Source organism: Indicator indicator, chromosome 1, assembly GCF_027791375.1.
Source record: "Indicator indicator isolate 239-I01 chromosome 1, UM_Iind_1.1, whole genome shotgun sequence".
NCBI lineage: Eukaryota > Metazoa > Chordata > Aves > Piciformes > Indicatoridae > Indicator > Indicator indicator.
In genome coordinates this window covers 69,537,524-69,547,052 of record NC_072010.1, presented here as the reverse complement: position 1 = coordinate 69,547,052, position 9,529 = coordinate 69,537,524, and positions in this window count along the sequence as shown.

Sequence of the window (9,529 nt, the reverse complement as noted above, 5' to 3'; positions counted from 1 at the left end):
AGGGGCACTTCTGTCCAGGTGTCCCCTGCTGAGTGCAATGACAGTCTGCAAGCAGGGTGCAAAAAATACTAGAATCGTAGACTCACATGGGTTGGAAGGGACCTCTAAAGGTCATCTAGTCCAGCCTCCCTACAGTGAGCAGCAGCATCCTCAACCAGACCAGTCTGCTCAGAGCCCTGTCAAGCCTCACCTTGAATATTGCAGGAGTGGGACCTCAACCACCTCCCTGGGCAACCTATTCCAGTGCTCAACCACTGACATTGTAAAGAACTTTTTCCTAACATCCAATCTAAATCTACTCCTCTCTAATTTCAAACCATTGTCCCTCATCCTATCACTCCAGGCCTTTGTATACAATCCCTCTCCAGCCTCCTTGCAGGCCCCAGTCAGGGGCTAGAAGGTGTGCATAGCAATTTTTTCCTGGCTAATAGGGGTAGGTGTTACACTGCTAGCCTAAGCACTGTTTCTTGGAATAGATTGAACCCTGATGTTGCTGAGCTACTGTTTTCCTATCTCTGCTTTTTATTTCAGATTTTATCTTTCTTTGGAGACATAATTTTTCCTCTTGAATGTTTGAACCCTGTCTCTCATGATCTTAACACTTTATTTGGTCTACGTTTTCATTTTTTTTATCTGGTACATCTTCAACTACGTAGGTAAGCATGAGTCAGGAGTGATTTTGCCAAGACATCTGTTAAGTTCAGTTCATACAGCCATGTTCCACTAAACCCATCCTTTGAATCACAGACTGCTGAGTCGCTGGGCCATTTCCTTTTAGAGATGGTAAGGACCTGTGGGGTCAGCTCCAGCATCTTGATACAAGTACCAGATTTTAATTCATGATCTAACACCTAGTGGCACTAGGTTCCCAGCAACCTCTTCCAGTGCTTCACTACCTTTCCTGCTATTTCCCCCCCCCCCCCCGATATCTCACATAGCTATTCCATCCTTCAGTTTAAACCCATTACTTCTTGACCTCTTTGCTTGAAGGATGAATGATTCACTTGCTGAAGTGCTAAGCATACAGGCTGCCAATGGAGTATGATGCACCTAAGTCCTCAAAGAAGTTACCTGACAGGTTTTTCTAGGCACATTTTTTCATATACTTACCAAACAGGATTTTTTGGAGAAGCTGGACCGAAAGTTTCAAAGCTTTCAGTATTGATTGTAGGTTCTTAAGAAATCTGCAGAATGGCTTTTGCTCAGCTGGCCACTGTATCTTTTAGCCAGGAGATCAGTTTCCTACCTGCACCATCATTTGGAAACAACCTGGGCATTGGGAATGGACTACAACATGAAGGGGTCTTCTGAGGCATGGAGCAACAAAGTGAGCATCTCTGGTTTCATGTTTCAGTGGGCTTTATGATAGAATAGCTTATCCTGTACCCAGACAATGACAGTTAGTTTGTTCTGAATATACTTAACCTTTCTCTAAATCAACCTGACATGTTGTGGTGAGAGGATGCTGAATCTACCGCTGAATGCAGATAATTACTCCAGACTAAAAATTCTCTGTAGTCACAAAACGAGGAAGGCCTTGATTCCAATGAAACTGCATGAATCTGTGCAGAGAAGTGGTTTGTGAGTTTTTCAAGGCAGGGATCTGAGCTGACCTTGACCAGCTGACCAAAGCATTGTGAGATTGCTGAGGTTAAGACAGCCTACACCCTACATCAAACCTTAGTGGATGAGGGAAAGGCTGTGAATGTTGTTTACCTGGACTTTAGTAAAACATTTGATATTGCTTCCTGCAGCATTCTTCTGGAGAAACTCACTGTTCGTGGCTTGGATTAAAGTGTACACTGCGTGAAAAACTGCCTGGATGGCCAAGCCTTAAGAGTAGTGAATGGGGTTAAATCTGATTGGTGACTGGCCACAAGTAGTGTTTGCCAGGGCTCAGTCTCTTGAATGTCTTTATCAGTTACCTGGACAACAAGATCAAGTGTACCCTCAGTGAGTTTGCAGACTGCATCAAGTTGAGTGGGAGTGTTGATGCCTGAAGATTGAAATACTCTACAATGGGATCTGAACAGGCTGGATTGATGGGCTAAGGCAAATGGTATGAGGTTCAGCAAGGCCAAGTACTGAGTCCTGGCCTTGGTCACAGTAATCTCATGCAGTCCTAGAGGCCTGGGACAGAGAGGCTGGAAAGTTGCCCATTTGGAAATGACCTGGAGGTGCTGTTTGACAGCCAGACAAATGTGAGCCAGAAGTGTGCTCAGGTGGCCAAGAAAGCCAAGAGCATCCTGGCTTCTATCAGGAAGAGCATGGCCATCAAGACTACGGAAGTGATTGACCCTTGGACTCAGCAGTAATGAGGTTGTACCTCAAATACTGTTTCGTTCTGGGCCCCTCATTACTAGAAAGACACTGAGGTGCTGGAGTGTGTCCAAACGGTTCAGAGCATAAGTATTATGAGGAGCAGCTGAGGAAACTGGAGTTGTTTAGTCTGGAGAAAAGGAGGCTCAGAGGGACCTTATCACTCTCCACAACTGTCTGAAAGAAGGCTGATGTGTTGGTTGGTCTCTTCTCCCAAGTAACAAGCAATAGGATGAGAGGAAATGGCCTCAAGCTTCACCAGGGGAGATTTAGATTGGACATTAGGAAAACTTTTTTGCTGAAAGGATTGTCAAGCATTGGAATAGATTGCTCAGGGAAGTGGTGGAGTCACCCTTTAAAAGACATGCTGATGTGGTGTTTAGGGACATGGATTAGTGGTGGACTTGGCTAAAAAGATTCTAAGATTATATGATTTCCTTGTTCCAGGCTGGGGTTTTTTTTGGCTTTTTTGCATTAACCTCTAGACCACTTCAGAGAAAAGGCTATACCAAGAACTGGGAAAAATATGGATGTGACATCAGTAATGTTGATGTATGATTGTTATGTCTTTATGTATTGATGTGGAGTTGCTGTATGCTGAAATGAGAATCCCAGGAACACTGGAAATGATAAGTAGTATTTGTTACTCTGCCAGGAAAAATAAGAGCTTGACTGACCGTAGCTTAAAATCTTCCTGTTTGGTAAAAGAAAGAACAAACAGCTGATTCTCAAAACATCTTTAGTGGTTATCCTGCTAAGATGTACAGCCTGTTTTGCCCTAGGGAATTGGACTGATTTTGTACTGAAATTGCCCCCTTAGACTGGCTGCTACACAAGAAAAGGATAGTTTGGAATCTTTCATCTGCTAGGTTATTTCGAGTGCTGATGCTTAGAAGTTGGCTCAGCGCTCATGAACAATGCTCCCTAAAAATATGTTTCTAGTCTGCTGAGTACCTGCTTTCCTGCTCTTGTCAGTCTTGTCAGTCACTGTACACTGCGGTGACTTCTTCCTCTCCCTCATGCTCAGAGTTGCTTCTTGATTTCCTGTGGAACTGCTCTACCCCTCCAGCCTTTTTTCTCTCAGAGACTTAATTTAGCTGAAAATGTAGACAAATGGTTTTTCAGCAGCCTTCTTTTATCAGCTTAGTTTCGGCGAAGCAATTTCATTCACTAAAAGCTATTCCTGGCACTCCAAAGACTTCTAGAGCTGTTGTCTGGTAGCTGCTGCCTGACTAGAGCAGGTGAAGCTGTTACTTGGTTTCAGACAAAATCTGTTCCAAAGCACCCTCTGCCGGCTCAATATCTGTTCTTTTTTTCATCCCAGATGTGAGAAATCCCATAACCATCTGCCAGATTTATTGCAACATAGTCATACTGAAATAGAATAATCTGTGATTAATGGAAAGCCTATACTGTTGGCAAAAGGTATCTGATTAACTGTAACTGTGAGATATCATCTCTGATAGGCACTTAAGACTGCTACAGTAATTTCCATGTTCTGCTCTGTTTGGTGGGAGGTGTCTCATAATGAAGCTACATATCTTGCTCCTAGAGAAATGAACTGCAAAAGCCAGTTAAACAGAGTTCCAGCAGTATCTGGTACAAGCTACAGCAAGAAAATCAGTGTAAAGGATTCAGCCACAGAGAGCAAGCCACTTTTCTGTTTTCTGAGTATTCCAGAAGGTAAGTAAAATTTTTATATTATCATTTATCCAAAAATAACTGAAGTATTTTATAAGAAAGTTTATTTCAGTTCACTTATGTGCTTCTTTATCCCAAGAAAAAAGATTCAAATAGTAGATATGTTTGTTACAGACAAATAATTTTAAGAGCCACAAAGATTTGCCTTATAAAGAAATGGATTTGCCCTCAGATATTTTTACTAACTATTCATAGACACAGAAAACATTCACTGTGCGATGGATTTTTTCCAGAGTTTAGTATTTATGTACTTTATTGCCTCAATATGTTTTGTAAGAACAGCATCCATATCAACTCTAGTGTTTCTATACTTCACTATAGAAATTACTACGTTTTACACTTACAGCTGTAACTAGTATAGGTGTGACCTGCTGGATGCTAGTTCTGGAATAAGTTCACTGTTATTGCTGTTTGAATCTAACAACCTATTTTTCAATCAGAATAGATTTTCTGGTTTAATAAAAGAATGAAAATAACTTTCAAAAGGTGAATTAAATAATTTTATGTCTTAGTAAACAAATCTCATGCAACTGCCGTTTCACAGTATATTTATGTTGTAAAGTCTGTTAAGCTTTTAAAAGTGAACATTTCAATAACCTTTCCAATTTTTGTCAATATGCAAGTTGGGGTTCTTTTATAATGCTTGTTCACTTACGTAAATGGTAATATAAACAGCTTGTTGCCAAATACAATTGAAAAAAAATCACAGATATGGTACTAACACAGATCCAGTGCTTTTTCAGCATTATACTGAAACTTTCATTCACAGAGCTTAGACTTAAGTTCATAACATGCCCTCATTATGAGCTATAGTAAGAAGGAGATTTATGGAAGAGATCTCATCTTTTTTTCCCCTGAATATTAAGAATCTACATTTATGGTATACTGAGGACCCCAAAATCTACTGTGCAGGTTTTACACCAGACAAATGTAACAAAACATAAGTTCTAAATAAATATGCAAAATCAGAAAGAAAACTCATAACTACTTCTAGTAATTATGGCCTATGTCTCTCAGTGCTTCAACCTACAGCAATTTCTTCCTTTTGACTTTGGGATGTGAGGTGTCTTAGGGCCTTTGTCTTGTGCTTCATAATACTCTTTTTATCAGACCTAAGTATCACGGTTGTGTGGATGCTTTCATTGTGCTTTGTGCAGATTAACACCACAAGCTGTAAGGCAGTGAACCAGTTCTTCTCTTGCTTTTTGCTCTGTAGAACTGCTACCTCTGCCCCAGTTTTTATTTTGAGATAATAATGGCAGTTTGCCGCGAACTTTGGAAACTGCAAACAAAAATCACATTGTTCTTTTAATTGCCTGAGCTCTTTGTATTTTCAGGGAACATTCCTCTTTAATTAGAGCCCCGTATACTGCATATATTTGCACACACAAACCACAAACTCTACTTAAACTGCTGTCAACCGTTACATGGCAACTTGAAAATGAGGGAGAAGTCAATAAAGCAATCATCAAAGTTAGATGGGAAGAATCTGTCCACTGTTTTGGTGCAAGGTGGCAGCCATTACGGTAAGGTCTCTTGAAGACATTCTTTTTCAAGAAACAGAAGGCTAAATAAAACAACTGGCAAGAATGATGATAGGTAAAAGCAAATTTCTCACTCCTGGCACTTGCTGGAATAGTTGATGAGTGTAACTAACCAGCTAACTCCATTCCTGGACAAAGCTGTGTCTCAAAACCAGAGAAAGCACAGCTCCTTTCTATCAATCACCAGCCTTCTATTTCTAGGCCTGCAGCAGCACTGGAGATAAGGGACTCATGAGTATCTCCAATAGTGGTGTCAGTGGTGACCAAATACAAAACCAGACACATGCATTAAAATGGCAAATGGGAAAGAACCTCACTTCAGACAGTCTACAAATCAGAGAACCAGAGAGACTGTTTCAAGTCTATGAAACCAATTTTCCTCTAAAAATCAACAGTTTTACTTTTTGTCATCTTGCTGAAGTATCTGCTTGCTTAAGCAAAATAAGTAGGACTGCTGGTGTAACTGCTGATATACCTTGCTGGGGCCAAATAAGCTTGTGGGACAGAACCAAACACTTGGAGAGAAAAGCCTCCCAGAACAGAAGAAATATTTGGAATATTTTTAATGTCTATTTAATTACTCGTTCTAATTTATTAAATTCTACTTGTTATTCAGTCAGAGTCAGTCAGTCAGTTGACTCTTAGGGCCTGTTTGTAGATTTCTCTGAAGAGACTCAGTTGATAGTCATGCATCTAATCTCATTTGTATTTACAAGCACTGCTGCAGCCCAGTATTTGGCTTATGTGTATTTGGCATGCTGTAGGTATTCAGCATCTGGTGGCAGAGTGCTCCTTTGGAGGCATTCACCTTCCCTTGTTACGTTGCTGATTCTGATTATCTACGTACCCAAGTCCAAGCTGTGTCAGTCAGTCCCCTGGAACAAGCAAACCATTCTAAATGTACTCACACGTGTACCAAATAGTTTAAAGACAGCCTGCAAAACTGGTCACCTGGCTGTTCAGCAGGACCTTTGAGGAAGAAGAAGTCTCCTCCACATAGGCCAATGCTCAGTAGCAAATCCAGAAGAATATGGAGACAGCAAATTATCTGGAATGATCAGTGATGGCTCTTGTGAACTACAAGTGAAAGATATCATTTCTGTGAGAAAAAACAGGTAAGAGGTAGGTTAACCAAAGCTGATTTCAGCCAGTAAGATTAACTACAGTAACAGGTAGTGAAAGACCGTTAACTAGAGTGGAAATTAATGCAGAGAATGAAGTGAACATTGCTTCTAGGAGCTCTCAGCTGCTCACTTCCTGTAAAAGGCATGGCATCAGCCTTGCCATGATATTAATGCTGGGATGCTGCTTTTTCAGCCTAAACCTCGTCCTTTTTTTGTGATTTGCAAGTATCCCTGCAAAATATGTATGCTGAAATTCTCACGCCATTATCTTCCACCACTGTTTTGTTACTAGTTTTAAGAGTTTAAGAATAAGCCTCTGGATGTTATGAAACCTTTTAAAAGAAGAAACTTTCCATATCAACACAAACCCCATGATGTTTCTGAAAGCTCAAAATTGAGTTTGCTCTGAATTTCAGACTTGGCAAAAACATGGGCCTTGATAAGGTCTGTCAATGTTTGTTTAGTCTGGAAATCTTTGGCACTGAAATAAAAAATTCCTTGCAGTAAGTGTGGTGACAGTACTTACCCTGCCTGTACATGTCTTGCCTATTTTTCACTACTTCTCTTGTACACAGTATCTGCAAGATGAGCTATAGTCTGCTTCTAACTTGGTTTTTCTTGAAAACTTATCTGCTTCTTCCTCATACATGATAACAGAGCCTACCACTCTGTGATCTGCAGTGAAAGACAGCATTCAAACAAAGGGTTTATTAATGGTAAGTAGAATGGTTTCAGTTGCATAGTATAGCTGGATTGCATGTGTGCTGTCTCCTGATATACTCCTAGATTAGGTCAATTTAATATCCACAAATAAATAGCCAATTTCTTTAATAACATAGTTTGCTGGAGTTCTGAGAAGAGAAGGCTGAGAGGGGACCTGATCAATACTTACAAATACCTTAAAGATGGATGGCAAGAAGATAGGGCCAGTCTTTTTTCACTGGTGCTCGTCAATAGGATGAGTGGCAATGGATAGTAACTGGAACACAGCAAATTTTGCCTCAACATGAGGAAAAGCTTCTTTACTGTAAGGTGATGGAGCACTGGAACAGGCTTCCCAGAGAGGCTGTAGAGTCTCCTTCTCTGAAGACTTTCAAAATGTGCCTGAATGTGTTCCTATGTGGTGTGCCCTATGTGATCTTGCTTTGGCAGGGGGTTTGGACTAGATGATCTTGAAGACCCTTCCACCTCCTGTATTTCTATGGTTCTGCTGGAGAGTGCCTGAGCTACACCACCAGGTGTGAATTACAGCTGGTGCATATCAGTTAGACATGAATGAAAATGTCAGTGAAATATGGGATCTGCCCTACTGCTGTTACAAGATGTGGTGGGTTGAAATTCCCCCTCAACATAAAATTGCCAGGCCAGCTCAGTTGAAAGCAAATGAAGCTATATTTACAAGCAAAACTACAATCTAAAATATGGAATGTGATGAATAGGTACAAAATATACAATATTTACATATACTTACAATTTATAAACAACACAAGAACCCCCCTGGACAAAACCAGGGGGTTTCCAACAGCTTCCTCCTTTTCCTCCCCTCCCCCCTGTACACAGAGAAGAAAGGAGAAAAGCAGAGAGTAGGCTGTTAGTACTTAGGCACAATAAAAATGCATTCAAGGTCAGCAAGGCCAGCAGAAGCACCAGCTAGAGTGAAAAGCCAAAAACAGAGAGTTAGTGTACACAACTATATGTTAGTAATCAGACCAATGGGATTATTTAGACCTTATTATTGTTTTCCTTTTTGCATCCAGTGGTAATTTATTCACATTTTATCACTTTCTGTGCAAGATCTGTGGAAAATCATCTAGGCACAGCCTAAAACTGCCACACAAGAGTATAATATACTTTATCTAGCTTTCCAGTCCATTTCTTCAGTTCCCCTTCAAGTTATCTCTGCTGCTGACACTCACTTGGTTTTGTTCTTACTGCTAAACACTTCACCTGGAGAAGATACCAGAAGATACCTCCCCTTTCATAGAAAACAAAACAAAAAAAAAGTTGTACACCTAAGCAGTTGGTTGGATGTAAGCTTAAATCAAATTCAGGATCTTTCCTTTTCTAAATCAGTGTATAAATCTTCTGCACTTAACTATGAAGAGAATGCCACAGTACATTTAACTTCCTTTAAAAAGAAAGCAACTGAGTAAAAAACAGGCTTCTTCCTGAGGCCCACTATGGCACAATACTTCCCCTTCCCAAATTACAGAATCGCAGAAGTCACAGAATCACAGAAACATTCAGGTTGGAAAGGACCCTCAGGATCACCAACTCCAACTGATAACCCCACTCTACAAATTCACCCCCTAAACCATATCCCCAAGCATTACATTCAAACGACTTTTAAACACATCCAGGGTTGGTGACTCGACCACCTCCCTGGGCAGCCCATTGCAATGCCTGACCACTCTTTCTGTGAAAACATTTTTCCTAATGTCCAGGCTAAACCTACCCAATTGCATCTGGAGGTCGTTCCCTCTTGTTCTATCACTAATTACCTGTGAGATGAGATCATCACCAGCCTCTCTACAATGTCTTTTCAGGTAGTTGTAGAGTGATGAGGTCTCCCCGCTGTCTCCTCTTTTTCAAACTAAACAGCCCCAGCTCCTTCAGTAACTCTTCATAAGATTTATTCTCCAGGCCCGTCACCACCTTCATTGCCCTCATTGGAACTTCAACTATTGCATTGATTATAGAACAAAGAGCGTAACATCAGAGCTTCAAAAGCACTGCTACACACAGAGAGACTGTGCAAAGCAGCTCGCATGACACAGCTTATTTCTTATGATAGTGCAATCTGTTAGTAGTTGTACCTCAGTGCCATAATATTAGAACACT